This window comes from Pipistrellus hanaki, assembly GCF_964339955.1.
Source record: "Pipistrellus hanaki genome assembly, chromosome: 12".
NCBI lineage: Eukaryota > Metazoa > Chordata > Mammalia > Chiroptera > Vespertilionidae > Pipistrellus > Pipistrellus hanaki.
In genome coordinates this window covers 11,174,354-11,191,813 of record NC_140514.1, presented here as the reverse complement: position 1 = coordinate 11,191,813, position 17,460 = coordinate 11,174,354, and the positions used below count along the sequence as shown (strand labels likewise).

The window sequence follows — 17,460 nt, the reverse complement described above, 5'->3', positions numbered from 1 at the left end:
AAAATACATATTAACTTCCTGGTGAAAACTCAACATGTGCATGTCCCTCCGACTCCACCGAAAGGCCGAATTTCTGTGAAGTCTTCAAAGACCTGGTCCCAACATCTTAGCTTCATGTTTCTTTTAGGACACTTGAAAAACGATGCTTTCCATAAAGCTTCTTTTAAAAAGAGGCAGCTGATTACAGGAACAACACGGCCAACACCATGATACAAATCACGTTATTGGGTTTTCTGACGTTTCATCATTGTTTCTAGATCAATAACCCGCCAACTGCCCCCCGCCCCCCAAGCAACTCTGCATTCCTATTATTTTTCAACCCAATAGTGTCCCCAAGCCTGCGCATTTCCTTGCTCCTGAGGAGCTGTCTCGTAGGTTCAGTTACTAATTTTTTTTCTTCTTTCTGTTAGCTTGCAAACGGCTTAATTATTAGCAAGCAATCAACTTCCTAGGAAGCCTGTGTTTTCCCAGAACTCACGTCTCCTAGCTGCTATACGGAGCATTTCTGCTCTCCCTGTCTCATTAGACGTGTGTGTGAGAAGGCTTTCTGATTCAGGTTCAGCTCATTGGACAGCTGCAGCGTTTTAGTGAGATCACATGCTGAGGGACCCCCGTCAATATTTTATGAGCTAAGATGAGGTCTTTTCCTGGAAGGTGTTTCTTCTTCTTCACCTTTTCCTCTTCCTCTTCCTCTTCCTCCTCTTCCTCTTCCTCTTCCTCCTCTTCCTCTTCCTCTTCCTCTGGATAATCCACTGAACCAACCAGACTCCCCTTGGGGGCTGTTACTGATGTAGCCACGGGTGTAGTTTCGGAAGAGGCTCCATTGGCACTTGCTGGTGGTGTTGGGGCCACTACAGCCTGCTCTCTGCACTGCTTCTCCATCAGCGCCGGCCGAGGGGGAGGAAGGAAATTGGGAGCCACCGGAAGCTTTCGTTCTGGGGCGGTTTTCCTTGTCTTCACGTTCTTCTGCTTTCTTAGTCTACACACACTTTTCACAACTACCTGGGAAGTCACCTTCTGGCTTGGGTTTTTCCGCCGGTGCCACAACTGCTTCTCCTCTTTCTTAAAACCTGTTACTGCGCAGGGCAGATGGTACACTGGTCAGGTTCTGATTTTGTCTGTCTTTTTCTTGCTCATATTTAGTCTTTCATCCTTTGAATGTCTGAACATATTCAATCAATTCGAGTGACTTATAAGTCTTCAACTCTACGTGCAATAGAAGACTTTTATCTTCCACTCTTACAAATGCAAAAGAACTCAATTACAGCTGAATTTAACAGATTGTACTAAGTTCCATTATCCAGAAGAGCATTTACAGCGGGCTCAGAAAGATTTCTCTCGGTGATGTAACGATTGTAAAATGCATCTTGAAGGCCAATTATCTGCCTCATAAAACGAAGAGCACACAAGGCCAGGAAAGTGTGCTTGGAAAGCATCAAGGCCAAGACTCTTCTCAGCAAGCCCTCGTTCGTAATATAATTTTTATGTGACATGTATGATGTTCCACACAAGATGCGAGTAGCTCTAAAATCAAGGCAAGCAGCTATGCTGTTTGACAATTATTGGGACAAATGGTGCTGTGTCTGTTAGATCCAAGTATATTATCCTTTTTTCCTTTTGTCTTCTGAAGTTTTTGGTCAAAAATGGTGCTGTGAGGACAGGCATACAATGGTTGGAGAAGAAATGTAGAAATTCACCCTTTCTCAGTTTTATTAGTTGCAGCCAGCATGGTCTCAGTTTGAATACAAAGAAGTCCCATGAACTGAACAGCACCTCCTAGATCAGGACCACAGATCATTTGCTCAGTTCCTACATTAATGAGAAGGATTTCATGGTCCCTCTGTGGGCTTTTTGAATGACAAATTCACGGGCCATCGATGGACTAAACTCTATTAGGTAAGAAAACTTATTTTTTGACCTGACCTGCAAATCACCTGTGCCCATTACAATGTCAAGAGCAGGAATAACCCTGAACTTTGTCAAAGTTTTGGAAAGTGCATCCCTGTTTTGAGGTTGTAATGTGAACTCACTCAGTTTATCATCATCATCATCTGTTAATTGTGCAAAAACTTCAGACAAAACCTTCTCATCTTCCTGTAACATGCTGACCATCTCAACTTCGTTGAATTAAATAAAAGAAGAGTAGAAAGAAAATTCTCTTCAAAACAGATGGCATAGCCCTGACAGGTTTGGCTCAGTGGCTAGAGTGTCGGCCTGCAGTCTGAAGGGTCCCAGGTTCGATTCCAGCCAAGGGCACATGCCCATGTGGCAGGCTTGATCCCCAGTAGGGGATGTCCAGGTGGCAGCCAATCATTATTCTCTCTCATCATTGATGTTTCTATCTCTCTCTCCCTCTCCCTTCCTCTCTGAAATCAATAAAAATATATTAGAAAAACAAACAAACAAAAACGAAAGGTGTAGGCAAAACCATATCCTGAATGTACTGTATCCTGTGAGTCTGATGTACTTTTTACCTTCATTCAGAGTGTTATTGGCATAACTTCCTTAAACTTTGCAGTTTTGGTCAGGGATTCTCTATGCCTTTTTGGCTGAGCCAAAGCAGGGTCATATTCCAGGCATCCCACGACATCGATGGTACATGCATCAGAAAACATTGCCTCAGACAGAACTGCCTTGTTTAGGAATAGGACTGCTTTAATAATTTCATGCCAATGGTGTCAGCCTTTGGTGTTTTCTAGGTTCTCACAAGCTTGGGAGAGCTGCAGTAGTTTTCTATATATTTTATAGATTTTGTACAGAGAGGAAGGGAGAGAGAGAGTTAGAAACATCGATGAGAGAGAGTCATCGGTCAGCTGCCTCTTGCACACCCCCTACTGGGGATATGCCAGCAACCAAGGTACATGCCCCTGTCCGGAATCGAACCCGGGACCCTTCAGTCTCCAAGCCGACGCTCTCTCCATTGAGCCAAACCGTTTTCGGCTAGTTTTCCAATTTAACCTTTCTTTTGCAAGGCCAGAGCCAGCTTTTCCCTCTGGGTAGGCGAGGAGAGAGCTGAGGCCACTGAGTCAGCAATCTCCTCACGTTTATTGAATTTCCATGTGGGCAGATCAGTCAGGTGACTTGTTTCAGGCGTTTCCTCACACCGTTCTTCTTCTGACTCATCGCTGAGGCCCTGTGTTACTTCCCCTGATGGAGCAGAACCTTGAACGTAAGCAGTTTCCCCCCAGATCTCATCACAACCAGCGTTTTCCTGAAAATGTGGAGCCAGATCAGTGTTCAGCTTCTGACCAAACAGTGAATGTGTCTTATTGTGTCTAATATGCAGTGTTTGGGTTTATGTTTGATTCCAAGCGTAGTGATCCCTGGGACTCTGCCCAGCCGGCAGCGACACCCCGTGAGCTCCCCCACAGAAGTGGCGGAGAGGGCCCAGGCTCTGGTCGTGCCCTCACCGGCCTTCATCCGGGGCACAGGCCTTCGCTCCCACCGCCGCCGCCACTAGTACACACGAGCCATCTTGATATAATTTCTGATAGGGTGGGCTTATGAATCATCTTGCTTTGTTTCATATTTGTCCCATGTGTTCTTGGTTCCTTCTTTCCTGTCCTCTCATAGATTATTATTTCATATTCCTTTTATCTCCTCTTTTGATTCCTAGCTGTGCCTCTTTGTTTTATTTCAATATGCAACCTTAATATATCATTGTCAACATTGAATACATATTACAGCACTTCACGGACAAAGCAAGAACCTTGAAACACTACAATTGCATCTTCTCCCTCCAGTCTTCAGTGGTATTTTTTGCCATGACGTTTACTTCTACATGTGTCACAATACTTGCTATTATTTTTATTCGAACATCCAGACATCTTTTAAACATTAGAAATAATCTTTTATATTTACCCACACACTTGCTTTTTCCAGTGCTTTTCCTTCCTTCCTGTAGATTCCATTTTCCACATGGGATAATGCCCCTTTAGCTTAAAAAACCTGTCGAGATTGTAGCCATGTAAACAGAACGGCTTAGTTCTTAAGCTTTGGGTTTGTTAGTATCATGTTCTCTTAGATTTTGTTTGTTTGAAAATATCTTTTTCTTTCTCTCCCTCATTTTGAAGTATATTTTCACTGGCTATAAGCTTCTAAGTTGACATTTACTATTTTTCTTTCATTTTAATGATGTTATCCAATTACCTTCTAGGTTTCCTTATATTTTTTATTAGAAGTCAACTGCTATCTATGTCTCTTTCCTCTCCTCCCAAATATAAAGTGTCTCTCTTCCCCTCTGGTTTCTTTCTTTTTTAAAAAAATTTTTTTTATTGTTAAGTATATAGTAGTATAAATATAGTAGTATATATATCTTCATTTTTCCCCATTGACCTTCCCCCAGCCTCCCTTACCCCTTGTCACATGCCCTCATTCCCCTCCCCCACAGTGTCTTGTGTCCATTGGTGTGCTTATATACATGCATACAACTCCTTTGGTTGATCTCTTTCCCCTCTCCCAAACACTCCCCATCCTTCCACTGTAATTTGACAGTCTGTTGGGTGCTGTACTGCCTCTGTATCTATTTTTTTGTTCATCAGGTTATAATGTTCTTTGTTACGAGCTTTCCTCCTATCTTTGATTTTTCAGTGACCATGATGTGCCTAGGAGCGATCTTTGTATTCAGACAAAGCTTGGGATTTGCTGAGTTTATTGAATCTGTGGTTTAATGTCTTTTGTTAATCTAGGAAATTTTCTGACTATTAAATCTTCCGATAATTATTTTGCTCATTTTTTTTCTTTCTTTGCCCAGTTTGCTTTCTTTCTTTCATTCCATGTATGTTAGATTTTTTTGATATTGCCCCCTGAGTCCTAATCACAGGAATTTAGTTCATTTGCCCTTCTTTGTGTCCTTAGCTCTCCACTGTTCACTGGCTTTAAAGAATTAAAGCTGGAAGAGGTAAGGAAAAGGATTCTCTCCTAGAGCCTCCAGTGGGAGTGTGGCCCTACTGACACCTTGATTTGGCCTGGTGAACCAAGTTTAGATCTGACCACTCAGTCAAGTGTGTGGTAATTTGTTACCGCGTCCATCGGAAACTAATACAGCAAAAAGGGAGGATCTTTCTTCCCATCTGCATTGAAAGTCTGGTGTGTTGGTGCCTATATGCAACTCTTACCAGTTTCCTAGCCACTCCTCTAGAGGCGATATAAAGGAGAAGGAGGAAGAGGCTCACAGGGCATGCCTGTGGAAGGCTGGGCCCCCGCTGATAACACTACTTGAGAACAAAGGGGTGTTTCCTGAAGTAACTGAAGGCGGGCTGCAAAGGACCATATCAGCGCTCCGCTTGATTCCCTCAGTTGACGTTGATTCCCTGCTAATAGCTTAGCTGACAGACCGCGAGGGCTGTGGGACTTCCATCGTAAGTGGTCCTGAGCACACTCCGAGGGAAGCCTGGGCTAGGGTGTTGGAGACGAGAGCCAAGTGAAAAGTTAAAACCAAGCAAAGGAAAGCTCAGAGAGGACTTCAGGGAACACATGTTCCTGAGCAACATGTTCAAGCCCTGAGTGAACGTTTGGTCCCTGGGGCATGGTGAGAAGCCCGTGTCTGGGCTGTGACAGGGACCTGTGGTGGGAGGCGGGGGGTCTCCCCATTTCTCACTTCACTGAGCCCTGGGTCAGGCCCAAGGACCGTGTGTGGGCTGTGGAGGCCCGGTGAGCGCCCAGCGGTGGAGAAGAGGAGATGCGCTGTTCTGTCCCCACTCCCCTGGGCCTCCAGCTATTGTGAAACCAGTGGCTGCCCTTCCCCAAAGGGCCTTTCTTCGATCCCTTGGGCTTTCTTCTGGAACAGTCTCCATGTGTCTGTATACACAGGGGCGTGTGGCGTGCAGCCTGGAAAAGTGTTGCAAGTCACGCAGGTCATGTCTCATGGGTTGGACTTGCTCTTGCTTCACCTTACAGCAGTGGTCCTCAACCTTCCTGCTGCCACGGCCGTTTCATACAGCTCCTCATGTGGTGGTGACCCCCAGCCATAACATTATTTTCGTTGCTGCAATTTTGCTATTGTTAATGAATCGTAATGTAAATACCTGTGTTTTCCGATGGTCTTAGGCGACCCTGCTAGTGGTTCTTAACCCACAGGTTGACCATCAAAAAACAGATATTTACATCATGCTTCATCAGCAGTAGCAAAATTACAGTTATGAAGTAGCAACAAAAATAATGTTATGGCTGGGGGGTCACACAACATGAGGAACCGTATTAAAGGGTCGAGGTATTAGAAAGGTTGAGAACCACTGCCTTACAGTCTTTGCTTCACCTTATAAAGCGTATTTTCCCAGCAAAGGGCAAGGTGGGGTGGGGCCAGAGGAGGGTGAGAAGGAAAGAAACCCCACCCTGTCGCACTAGGAGAATTTAAAGTGGTCACACGCCCCAATCTCTCCTCATTCATTCATTCATTCATTCATTCAACAAGCATTGACTGGGGACTTGCCTTGTGGCAGGAACTATGTTTGGGATATGAGTATGAATAGGGCCGTCCCATCTGGTTCTCCCTCTGCCCCCATTGCGGGTCTCGGCAGCGTGGCAGGCCCTGTCCTCCGGGCCCTGGGCCGGGCCCTGGGCTGCCTCCACGAGGCCCAAAAGGAAGGTAGCTCTGCCGAGGGGCGGCCAGGGAGCCGCCCGAGAGGAGAGGGCCAGCCTGTCAGCCAAACCTGCTCCCGCAAAAGTGGACACGAAGCCAACAGAGGCAGCAGGAACGGATAACTCTGCAGGCAAAAGGTGCAAACGGAAAGGAAAAGGGAAAGCAGGCGCTGTGGCTGCCCAGGAGCCTCAGGGACTCTGCCTGTGGGACGAGGAGACACTACGACGAGGGCAGGCCGTCCTGGGGGGAGCAGGAGAGAGAGAAGAAGCCAAGTCCGGAGAAGGGCACAGACCAGCTCTCATCAGGGGTCCCTGTCTCCCTGCTTGCACAATCCAGAGGAATCGTTTTATCGACTGTTTGAGAAACACAAGTGTTTTAGTAGCTCTAGACACATTTTTTAAGAAGGAGGGAATTCTACCTCATCCCATTTTTTTTTTAAGTGTAAATGCTTTTTTTTATTTATTCAAAGAGATGAAATAAATATGATTTGCTGGTTGTTTATTTTTTGGCACAACCAGAAATAGCGGGATATTGCCTATGGAGGCGCTGACTGTCAGCCTGACATCCGTTTTTATATCCTATGACACAAAGCATGCTAAATGGCGATTTGGAGTCAGTCGAGCGTTTGCTGTGTCCTGAGCATTTTGAATTGCTTCTATTCACATGTTTTGTGGTAGGATTGTTCCCTAAAGAAAACCACTCCTGGGTCTCAGCTGTCTCCCCACCAGAAGGTTGTGCTTCTGTCGCATCTTCGGTTGTTAGCCCAGCTTTCCTAGTAACTCTGCTAGCGTGCTGGGGAAGATGGAAAATTGGATTGTAGAAGATATTAAGCTGTGAATTAGTGAGTGTGTGTGTGTGTGTGTGTGTGTGTGTGTATGTGTATGTGGGTGGTGGGAGAGGATGGACAGGAGATAGTCCTTGGCTCGGGGAGTGAGGGCTGAGAAAGACAAACAGGTCTGTTTTAAAGGGGTGGTGAGGCCGGGAGGGAGAGGCGGCCACGTGGCGTGGATGAGCAGCACCTGCTCTGGGCCCGGCCAGGCCGGGATGGGAGACAGGGAGGCTTGCCCGCCCGCCCATTTCACAGCTGAGCAGAGTGAGGCCCGTGGGACTCTGTGGCTGAGTCAGGCCGGCGCCAGCGAGGAGGGCACTGGGAAGGAAGTCTGGCTTCATTCTCCCAGGGACACGGGGTGACTGCCTGGGAACGGCACGGCCCCAGGGGGCCGGGGGAGCTTCCAGAAGCAGGAGTAGGTGGGAGGAACCGATGGGATCCTTAGGCGGCCACAAAATGAGGTGCGAGGGCTTCGGGGTTCCAGCACATTCCCTGGGGGTGGGGGTGGGGCAGCAGTCGGGGAGGAAGGTTAAGAAAGACCATGATTTTGTCGCAGTTTTAGAAAACCTTGCTTTCCCCCCAAAATTCACACTCCAGCTTGCAGCACCTGATCCCGGTGGGGAGGCGCCCTCTCTCTCTCTCTCTCTCTCTCTCTCTCTCTCTCTCTCTCTCTCTCTCTCTCTCTCCAGAGTTAAGCAGCTTGTTCTATGTTGCCTCTGGAGTGTGACCTCTGGGCTTTGACCTTGGCTGTCACACCACAGCGGCCCTGGAGTGAGGAAGCCCAGGGACGCCTGTGCTGGGAGTGCTCGAGCTGCTGTTCACTGTCCCCCCGTGGGAGCTTTAGCTTCTCAGCCCTATATCTCTCCGAGGACAGCACAGCCACCGCCCCATCCCACATGGAGGAAATGGGGAGCAGAGACATTCAATCACTTGCCCCCCAGCCTCCCGGCTGGCGAGGCGTGGGCCGGATTGGAATTCACAGGCGCCAGGTTCCGAGGTCCCGGTACCTGCCGCTGTGGTAGGGGAATGATGGGACCAGCTAAGGCCACAGACGGTGTTCGGGGTTCTAAGTCGGTGGTTCTCCACCGGGGCAGTTTTTCCCTCCCGGGGGCGTGTGGAGACATGTTTGGTTGTCGCAGCTGGGAGGGAGGGGGAGCCACTGGCGTCTGGTGGGTCAGAGGCCAGGGCTTCCGCTCAGCATCTGGCCGGCCCCGCAGAAAAGAATGAACAAAGTGCTCACAGGGCCGAGGCTGGAAAACCCTGTTCTACATTTAAACAAATGCCAACACGTTTAGGAAACACAGCCTACTTTTCAAGTTCCTTAATTAAAGGTCAAAGAGTCCTGATTGCAATTTCCTTCCCACTTCACTCGGCTCCTTCCAGAACCTTTTGGCCACGAGGCCACGGGCTCCTGTTTGCGTTCCCCGCGGGGACGGATGGTGTGAGAGCCCGTGGTGGGCCGCCCGAGCCCCGAGCCCTGGCCCAGACTAGGGGCGCACCTCACAGCCTCCAGGTCAAAAGCAGGAACTCTGAGCCCGGACAATGCCACGGTCAGGGCTCCTTGGGGGTGAAGCATCTGTTTCTTATTTGATGGTGGCTGGGTATTTCTCAGGAGAGCTAAGCCTTTTCACGTGAGAAGAACTTTAAACTGTAGCAGGCCGCAGCAGGCGGCTGGTGCAGGCCGCACCCCTCGGAAGAGTCAGGACTTGAACCCCCGGAGTACCTTGCTCTAACGTGCACAAAGGCACGAAGTGAGCTAGCAAAGACCCAACTCTCCACCGAGCCCAGGCGTGAGTAACTGGATTTTAGATTCTTTTGATTGAAAAATGTATCCTGATCCGTTGACTACTCTGAATTCAGCAGCCCATGAAGATGAACTTAGATTTCATTAATCAAGCAACACCCATCCTTTTGATAAATGGTAGCGCTGGAGGTTGCCTATTCCGTCTAAGGCAAGGGTTTGGCCTGCACGGATCTGGGGACCCTTTGCAGGCGCTCCGAGTTGTCCCCGGCGTCTGGGGCTGCAGGAGAGACAGGCCTGCCCTGGGTCATTGCACACAAAGGTCGCTCTGTTCCCTCGCCGGAGAACTTATTTTAGGGGCAGAAGGCCAGCTGGCAATAGATGAACATTTTAAATATTATTACAGAATAAAAAATTCAAGCTTTAAACATTCTCATTCTTCCCAGTTGTTTGGGAAAAATGAAGCCCTTGGATGAAAACCAGAGGCACAACCTCTTCTTGTCCTGCCCAGATCTGCCGCAGCTCTGCTCTTCCTGCATCGGAAGATCTTCATTGTCCTATAGACTAGCACAAGAAGAATGCAAGAAGAATGCAAGGCGGAGCGGCCAGTGTGGCTCAGTGGTTGAGTGTAGACCCATGTACCAAGAGGTCACAGGTTTGATTTCTGATCAGGGCACATGCCCAGGTTGCAGGCTTGATCCCTAGTAGGGGACTTGCAAGAGACATCCATGTTTCTATCTTTCTCTTCCTTCCTCTCTCTCTAAAACCAATAAAAGCAGATTTTTTTAAAAAAGATACAGGGTGGGGTAAGAGTAGGTTTACAGTTGTTTGTATGTAAAATAATGGAATAATCTATACTAATAAAAGGTAATATGCTAATTACACCGGACATCTTCCAGACGACCTTTCAGCTATCCTTCCAGACAAAGCCATGGTGGCAGGGCCCAGGCAGAGGCGGTTAAGGTGATCAGGCCAGCAGGGAAGTGCAGTTAGGGAATCAGGCAGGCAGGGGAGAGCAGTTAGGGGGATCAGACCAGGAGGCAGGTGAGTGGTTAGGAGACAGTGGTCCCCAAAGGGTCCCGGATTGGAGAGGGTGCATGCCGGGCTGAGTGACCCCCCGCCCCCATGCATGAATTTCATTCACTGGGCCTCTAGTTAATAAATAATACAAGAATAAACTCGGTTTCACATACAACTGTAAACCTACTTGTGCCCCACCCTGTATAATGCAAGCCATGTGTGTAATATAGCATTTTCTTTTTTATTGTTGTTGTTAATCCTCACCTGAGGATATTTTTTTTCATTGTTTTTCAGAGCGAGTGGAAGGGAAGGGAGGGGGAGAGAGAAACATTGATACGAGAGAGACACATCAACGGCTTGCATCCCAAACTCGCCAAGACGGAGAGAGAACCCCAAAACCCAGCTATGTGCCCTTGGTGGGGAATCAAACCCGTGGCCATTTGGTGTACAGGCTGACACTCCAACCACTGAGCAACACTGGCCAGGGCAGGGATGTAAAACTTTCTAGTAGCCCCCATTGAGACAGTAAAAAGACAGAGGTAAATTTAATGTTAACAGTCTATTTTGTTTTACCCAACATATCAAAAAAATAGTATCTTTTCAACGTGCAAACGATATTTTTAAAGTATTGATAAGTACCAGAACTAACATAGGTGCTGATATGAGCCCTGCCACGTGACCATCTTCATGATACATGAGTTGAAACCAAGTGTCCTCCCACCAAAACCAAGGTAACAGAAAAGCATTTGACACTGCTTCCACTTTAAAATTTAAACCAACCGAAGCTAAATAAAATGTGCACTCAGCGCCTCAGGCACACGGGCCCCATGTGGAGTGGCCACCATATGGGACACACAGCGCTAGACCTTCCCGTGTTTGAACCGACCGGTGCCCGCCCCATCACTGCAAGCCAGGGGTTTGGCGACAAGTTCTAGAACCTTCTTGTGCCACGTTGGAGCAGAGCTGTGGTCGTGGTTAGGATGCTCCTCCTGCGGCGTCTGCCCGCCTCATGCTGGTGCTCCCTGTGGTGAGGCAGAGCCTGGTCTGCGATCTTGGGCCCCGCAGTGATCGCCACACAGCTGAAGGCCGTTCCCCAGCAGGTGGTTTTCAGGCGGGCGGAGAGGTCAAGGGACTCTGACCTTGTCTCCAGGAGTGTGACTTTTTAAAAAATATATATATTTTATTGATTTTTTACAGAGAGGAAGAGAGAAGGATAGAGAGTTAGAAACATCGATGAGAGAGAAACATCGACCAGCTGCCTCCTGCACACCCCCCACTGGGGATGTGCCCGTAACCAAGGTACATGCCCTTGACCGGAATCGAACCCAGGACCTTTCAGTCCGAAGGCCAACGCTCTATCCACTGAGCCAAACTGGTTTCGACAAGAAGTGTGACTTTCAGAAGGATGAAGACAGGCAACCCCCCGAGGAAAACTGTCATGGGTGAAAGTCAGGCTGAAGCTGCGAGGGGAAGAGGGAGGAAGGGTGGGGGGCTCTGTCCGAGGGAGATGCACCCCCACACCTGGAGGCAGCGCTGTGGTGCGGTCAAAGCAGGGAGGAGCAAAGAGCATCTGTAGAAAATAAAACACAACATTCAGGCAGAAAAGCTGAATGGACACAGAGCAGCAAGCCCAGGGTCTACACAGTTGCTATGCAACAGGATGTGGTCAGTACCTCTCCTGACCTCCCTGGGCTGTCCCGGGGTATTTCAGTCCTCAGACACACCCCATCCGCTTTAGCATCACACCACCTGCTGCCTCGCCCCGCCAGCATTATCCGTCATCGCATCTGATCTCAGTGTTTGCCGTGCGATTGGATATCCTGTGGGACAGAATCTAAAAATACGCCCTTTTCCTCCTCTAAATCAATCCTAACCTCACCACGGGGGCCGCAAGCAGAGGCGATGATGTCCAGCTGCCCAGCTCACGCTGGTCCCGGCCTGTGTGCGCCTGGCTTGGTGGCTGAAGAATGTATTTCTCAATCAAAGCCGCGCTCCTTTTTACCCCGAGAAGCTGTTTTCTGTCTTAAATGGAATGGCCCGGTCCCTCCCAACGGAAGGTCCTCCACTGAAGTTATTTTCATCTCTGAGAATTCCTCCAGAGCCGCTGCTGCTGTGAGGGATGGAAGGGACAGAGGTTACACAGCTGCCCACAGTCAGCTCAGCGTCTCTTTAAAGACAGCCCCTGCCTCCAGGCTCGGCCTCTTCCTTGTATGGAGGAGTCTGCAGTGAGATGGAGGGCTGAGGGCAGCATGTCTGCCTGGGCTTGTGCTTTAAAAAAATTTTTAATTTTTATTTTATTGATTTCACAGAGGGAGAGAGAGATAGAAATATCAATGATGAGAAGGAATCATTGATTGGCTGCCCTCTGCAGGCCCCCCCACTGGGGACCAGGCATGCGCCCTGACTGGGAATTGAACTGTGACCTCCTGGTTCATCAGTCGATACTCAACCATTGAGCTACACTGCCCGGGCTGGCCTTGTGCTTTGCTCTTGTGTGGCTGCTGTATGAGCGCCTTCCAGAATGTTCTGAGAAAGCCAACGAAAGCAGGAAGGCCATTCGAACCCCCTATTGCCCCCAATGTGGCTGTTAAACATACACTGTCCAGAGAACAGCCCGTGCTTCCTGGGCCCTGCACATGAATGCCTTTCTGTCATTCTTTCTGTCATATTCTCAAAGCTCTCATTATATTTATTAAAAACCAAGGGCAGGAGTATAGGTTACAAGATCCGTTCACAGACATGCAATTGTCTCCAGGGTCTATGACCACATGACCATTTTATCTTTGAAAGCTAGATAGTTTAAGAATTTTATTTTCTAAAGTTCTTAAGCCATCCCCACCCCCACCTCCAAGGTACATTGCCTCTGACTCTGCAAATAGAAAGTGCCTGATTTCCTTCTTGCTTTTGCTCTGTGACTGCTGTGTGCTATTTGTTTTCATTCTCCAAAAGGAGTTAAACTTCTTAGAGACATGGACCCCGGAATGGAAAGAATTGGGCAAGGGCCTGACTGGTTCTTTGTGAGAAATACAAGACTCTGGGGAACCCCAGCCTTTGAGAACCATCACGGAATTTGCCCAGGAAGCATGGCATTGGCGAAGAGGGAATATAGGTGCCTTTTACCGCGTTTACATGGACATGGGTTCTGGGTTTTACAAACAGAGAAATGTTGTGCAGGCCCCTGGGGGGTGTGGACTGTGATGTAGAGAAAGAAAGAGAAAGGTTCTTTTGTATTTTAAGATCAAGTAGTATAGCCATTTCTTTTTTGGGGGGGATCTCAGAGAGAGAACCCAGTTTCACAGTATGGATGGAAGATGTATTAAAAGTTTTTAACCCAGAATAGCCAAACCACCCTTGAAAAAGAACAAAGGTGGAGACTTGTACTACCCATTTTCAAAACCTACTACAAAGCTACTGTCATTACAACAGTGTAGTCCTGGCATAGGATGGGCATATGGACCAATGAAATAGAATAACTGACAGCCCAGAAATAAACCCATTTATTGATGGTCAATTGATTTTCAACCAGAAGACCATTCGATGGGAAAGAATAGTTTTCTCATCAAATGGTCCTGGGACAACTGCTTATTCACAAGTGAATATGGAACCCTACCTCACACCACCCATGAAAGTGAATTCAAAATGGATCAAAGCCCTAACTGGTTTTCTCAGTGGTTAGAGCCTTGTCTACTGATTAAATGGTCTCAGGTTTGATTCTGGTCAAGGGCAGTTGCAGGCCCAGTCCCTGGCCCTAGTCAGGCACGGGCAGGAGGCAACCAGTTGATGCGTCTTTCTCACATCAATGTTTCTCTCTGCCTCTCTCCCTCCCTTCCATTCCCTGGAAAAAATAAATGGGGGAAAAATTCCTTGGGTGAAGATTAATAAAACGGATCAAAGATATAAATATAAGGCTTAAAATTATAAAACTTTTAGAAGAAAACATAGATGTAACTCTTTGTGACCTTGGATTAAACAGTAGTTTCTTAGATATGATACCAAAAGCACCATATAACCAGCAGAAAAAAAAAAGATAAATTGGACTTTATCAAAATTAAGAGCTTTTGTATGTCTAAAAGCACTATTAAGCAAGTGAAAAGACAGCCCTCAGATTGAGAGGAAATATTTGCAAGTCCCATATCTGATTAGGATCTACTATTTAGAACATATACAGGATTCTTTCAATTCAATAATCAAGAGAAAAATAACCCGATTTTTAAAATGAGCAAAGGACATGAATAAATATTGCTCTAATCTGCAAGTGGCCAATTAGCACATGATAAGATGCTCTATATCATTAGCCACCAATGAAATCACACGAGATACACTTCACACCCATTAAAATGCTATAATCAAAAAGTTAGCATTGGGTGTGGAGATGAATCCTCAGGCATTGCTGACAATATAGAGTGGCAACCACTGTGAAAGACAGTTTGGCAGTTCCTTAAAAAGTAAAAAATAAACTTGCCATATGACCCAAAGCTTCCACTCAACTGAAGGCGTGTATTTAGACAAAACTCGTACGTGAATGGCCATAGCTTCATTATTAATTATAGATCCAAAGTGGAAACAACCCCAAAGTCCACGAATTAATGATGAATAAGCGCTGTGTTCCACCTCCCTTTCATCTGGATGTGCGTCAGGAAAGCTCTCACCCAGGAGTCTCCCCCAGGGTGAGCCCTCAGCTGTGCAGGAGTCTGGGAGGGGGTGCGCCCATGGGGAGGACCACTTCTCCCGGAGAGGGCTCTGAGAGGGGAGCCCTCCTGTCTTGTCCGGTCCCCAAACCATGCCCCTTCTCCATCACTTGCTGTGGTCCTTGCAGTGCCACCAGCAGCCAGTCCCCTGGCTCCGTGCAGAGCTCACAAACGGAAAGCCTATGTGAGCGAGATGGTCCTGGGAAGGAGTGAACTGGGAGGGAGGGGGGGCGGGCAGGCAGGCGGGCAGGCTGGGAACAACCCCTCTTCCCCCCCATCCCCCATGAAGGAGCTGTGTTCCTGAAAGACCTTGAACCTCATGTGGAGCACGTAGCTTCTGAGCCCAGGCTATCGATCTGGCCTGTGGGCCGTGCTGGCCTCCCTGACCCCTGGACCTGCTCCTTCATCCCGAGGGCTCAGAGATGCCACTGCAGAGGACACCAGGCCATGCGGGGCGGGCTCTTGGGTGGGCACCAGCCCCTCACAGAGGCCCGGCACTAGAGCTAGTGAGGGAGGGAGGCTCATTCCTGAGCACCTCTTGGCTAACTGGGGAGCACCTTTGCGGAGAGGCTGCCTAACGTCCCACGCAGACGCGGAGAGTCACCATAACCTGGGCTGTAACACCGTCTGCGAGGGCCCGCAGGCCTGGGACCCGTCCGACGCCTTTCTAAAGCAGCGTTCCCTGCTCTGCAGCACGTAGGCTTTTTCACAATCCCAGCGGGCCGATTGCCTCCTGGCTCGCAGGCGTGGGATGCTATTATCTCCAAAGTGTAAATCTCGGCTCTATTAGCTTTGGACAGGTCCTGGGGCCTCAGACTGCTGTTCCGCGGTCCCGCCACGAGCTCCGATTCCAGCGGGTGGATGTGCAGACAATAAGAACAGATGTCAGAGCCCCCGGCAGATCAAAGCGACGGTGCTGCCCTGGGAAACCTGCCGGGGCTGCCAGCCCTCGGATCTGCAGGAAGGCACCATGGATGTTCCAATAGCGCCGGCCAACCAGCCAACCGGCCAACCGGCCAACCGAGGCCCTAACGCCAGCGCCTCCTTCTTCTTATTATTTATTTATTTTTTAATATGGTATTTTATTGATTTTTTACAGAGAGGAAGGGAGAGAGCTAGAGAGCTAGAAACGTTGATGAGAGAGAAACATCGACTAGCTGCCTCCTGCACATTCCCCACTGGGGATGTGCCCGCAACCAACGTACATGCCCCTGACCGGAATCGAACCCGGGATCTTTCAGTCCGCAGACCGACGCTCTATCCACTGAGCCAAACCGGTTTCGGCGCCAGCGCCTTCTTCACCGCTCTGGGGGGGATGAAAGCTCACGTCCGGGCGGCCGTGACCCAAAGCCGGCCCTGGGCAGCGGTCAGGGTCAGCGCTGGTTCTCCTCCCCCTAGCTCTGGTCCATTTCCCCAACATCCTCATTCACTGGGTGCAGAGAACATGGTCTGTCCCCTGTCCTAAAACTGTTGTGGCGGTTGCTTTGTCTTTTCAAAGCGGAAAACAAGAGCCCGCTGTTTCCAGCGCTTTTGTGGCTGTGAGGCCGGACAAGGGCAAGCCAGGGGTTGTAAGAGCTCCCCGAGGGGTGCAGGCTGCCTTCTTCCATCTTTCCCTCTGACCGTCCTCCCGATTCCTTTCGGAGTCTTTTTTAAAGTATCTCACCTGGCCCCTCCACCTTCCAGCCATGTCTTTCTGTCCTCCCTCCCCCCCCCCCCCCACCAGTTCCCCGGCTCCCCCATGCCCTCGGTTGGTTCTCCACCTTGGCAGGCCTTGGCTTGCCCTGGGCTTGTCTCTGGCATTTGCTCGAAGGCTTGTCACACTCTTTCTCTTGGGATGACGGTGAGCAGAGGGCCGCGGGATGGAGCTCCCACACACACACACACACACACACACCCGGCCATGGAGCTGAGTCCTTCCCCCGAGGGCATTCCTAAGGGATCGATTCCACAGCCTTTTGCCCCGACGGCCGGTTCCGTTGTGTTTTCCATCGTGCGCTTGTCTGTACATGCGTGTCCTCAGCACCGCGGATAGAACAAATGGGGGGAGTCACACTCGGACATTTTTAGGACCTCTCGTGACATCATGGGGATGATCTAGGCCCAAACCTGCGTCTGGCGGTGAACTCTTTCTCCTTCAAGCATCCTTTTCCGAAATCCCCCATCCATCCGAGCGTGGCTGCGTGCGGAAGCCCCGCGGCCCTGTGTGCTGTGTGGTTGCTAACAGGCGTGTCCTCCTGGCGACTGGCGGCTGGAAGGGGTGATCTCCCGGCGCCCCGCAGACACAGGATGCGGACACGCTCACGGCTAAGCAACGGCCTGCCACCCGGACCGTCACTGACAGGGCAGCACAGGGTGCCAGATGGTCCGAGCGAGCGCTGTCCCCGAGTCCGCAGCTCTCACGGTGTGACAAATGGTTTGTGGGACAACCCCCGTCACAGCCCAGACAGTTAGACAAAACACCCCACTGCGGCCCAAACCACAGTCTGGGACCCCGAATGAGAAACATGCAAAATCCCACCTGCTGGCCAACACCGAGGCTTCAGTTTTCCTCTCTCTCTCTCTCTCTCTCTCTCTCTCTCTCTCTCTCTCTCTCTCTCTCTCT

At 49.4% G+C, this 17,460-nt stretch overlaps 1 pseudogene across 1 annotated transcript; it reads right to left on the bottom strand.

Annotated features, from left to right (window-relative positions):
* Positions 1-558: 558 nt before the first annotated feature.
* Positions 559-7,329, bottom strand: LOC311631104 (serine/threonine-protein phosphatase 4 regulatory subunit 3B-like; annotated as a pseudogene). Its single transcript has 4 exons — positions 7,306-7,329; positions 2,955-3,244; positions 2,405-2,733; positions 559-2,162 (listed from the first exon to the last, which is right to left on the bottom strand). The product of its transcript is annotated as a serine/threonine-protein phosphatase 4 regulatory subunit 3B-like (transcript).
* Between the last annotated feature and the right edge of the window lie 10,131 nt (positions 7,330-17,460).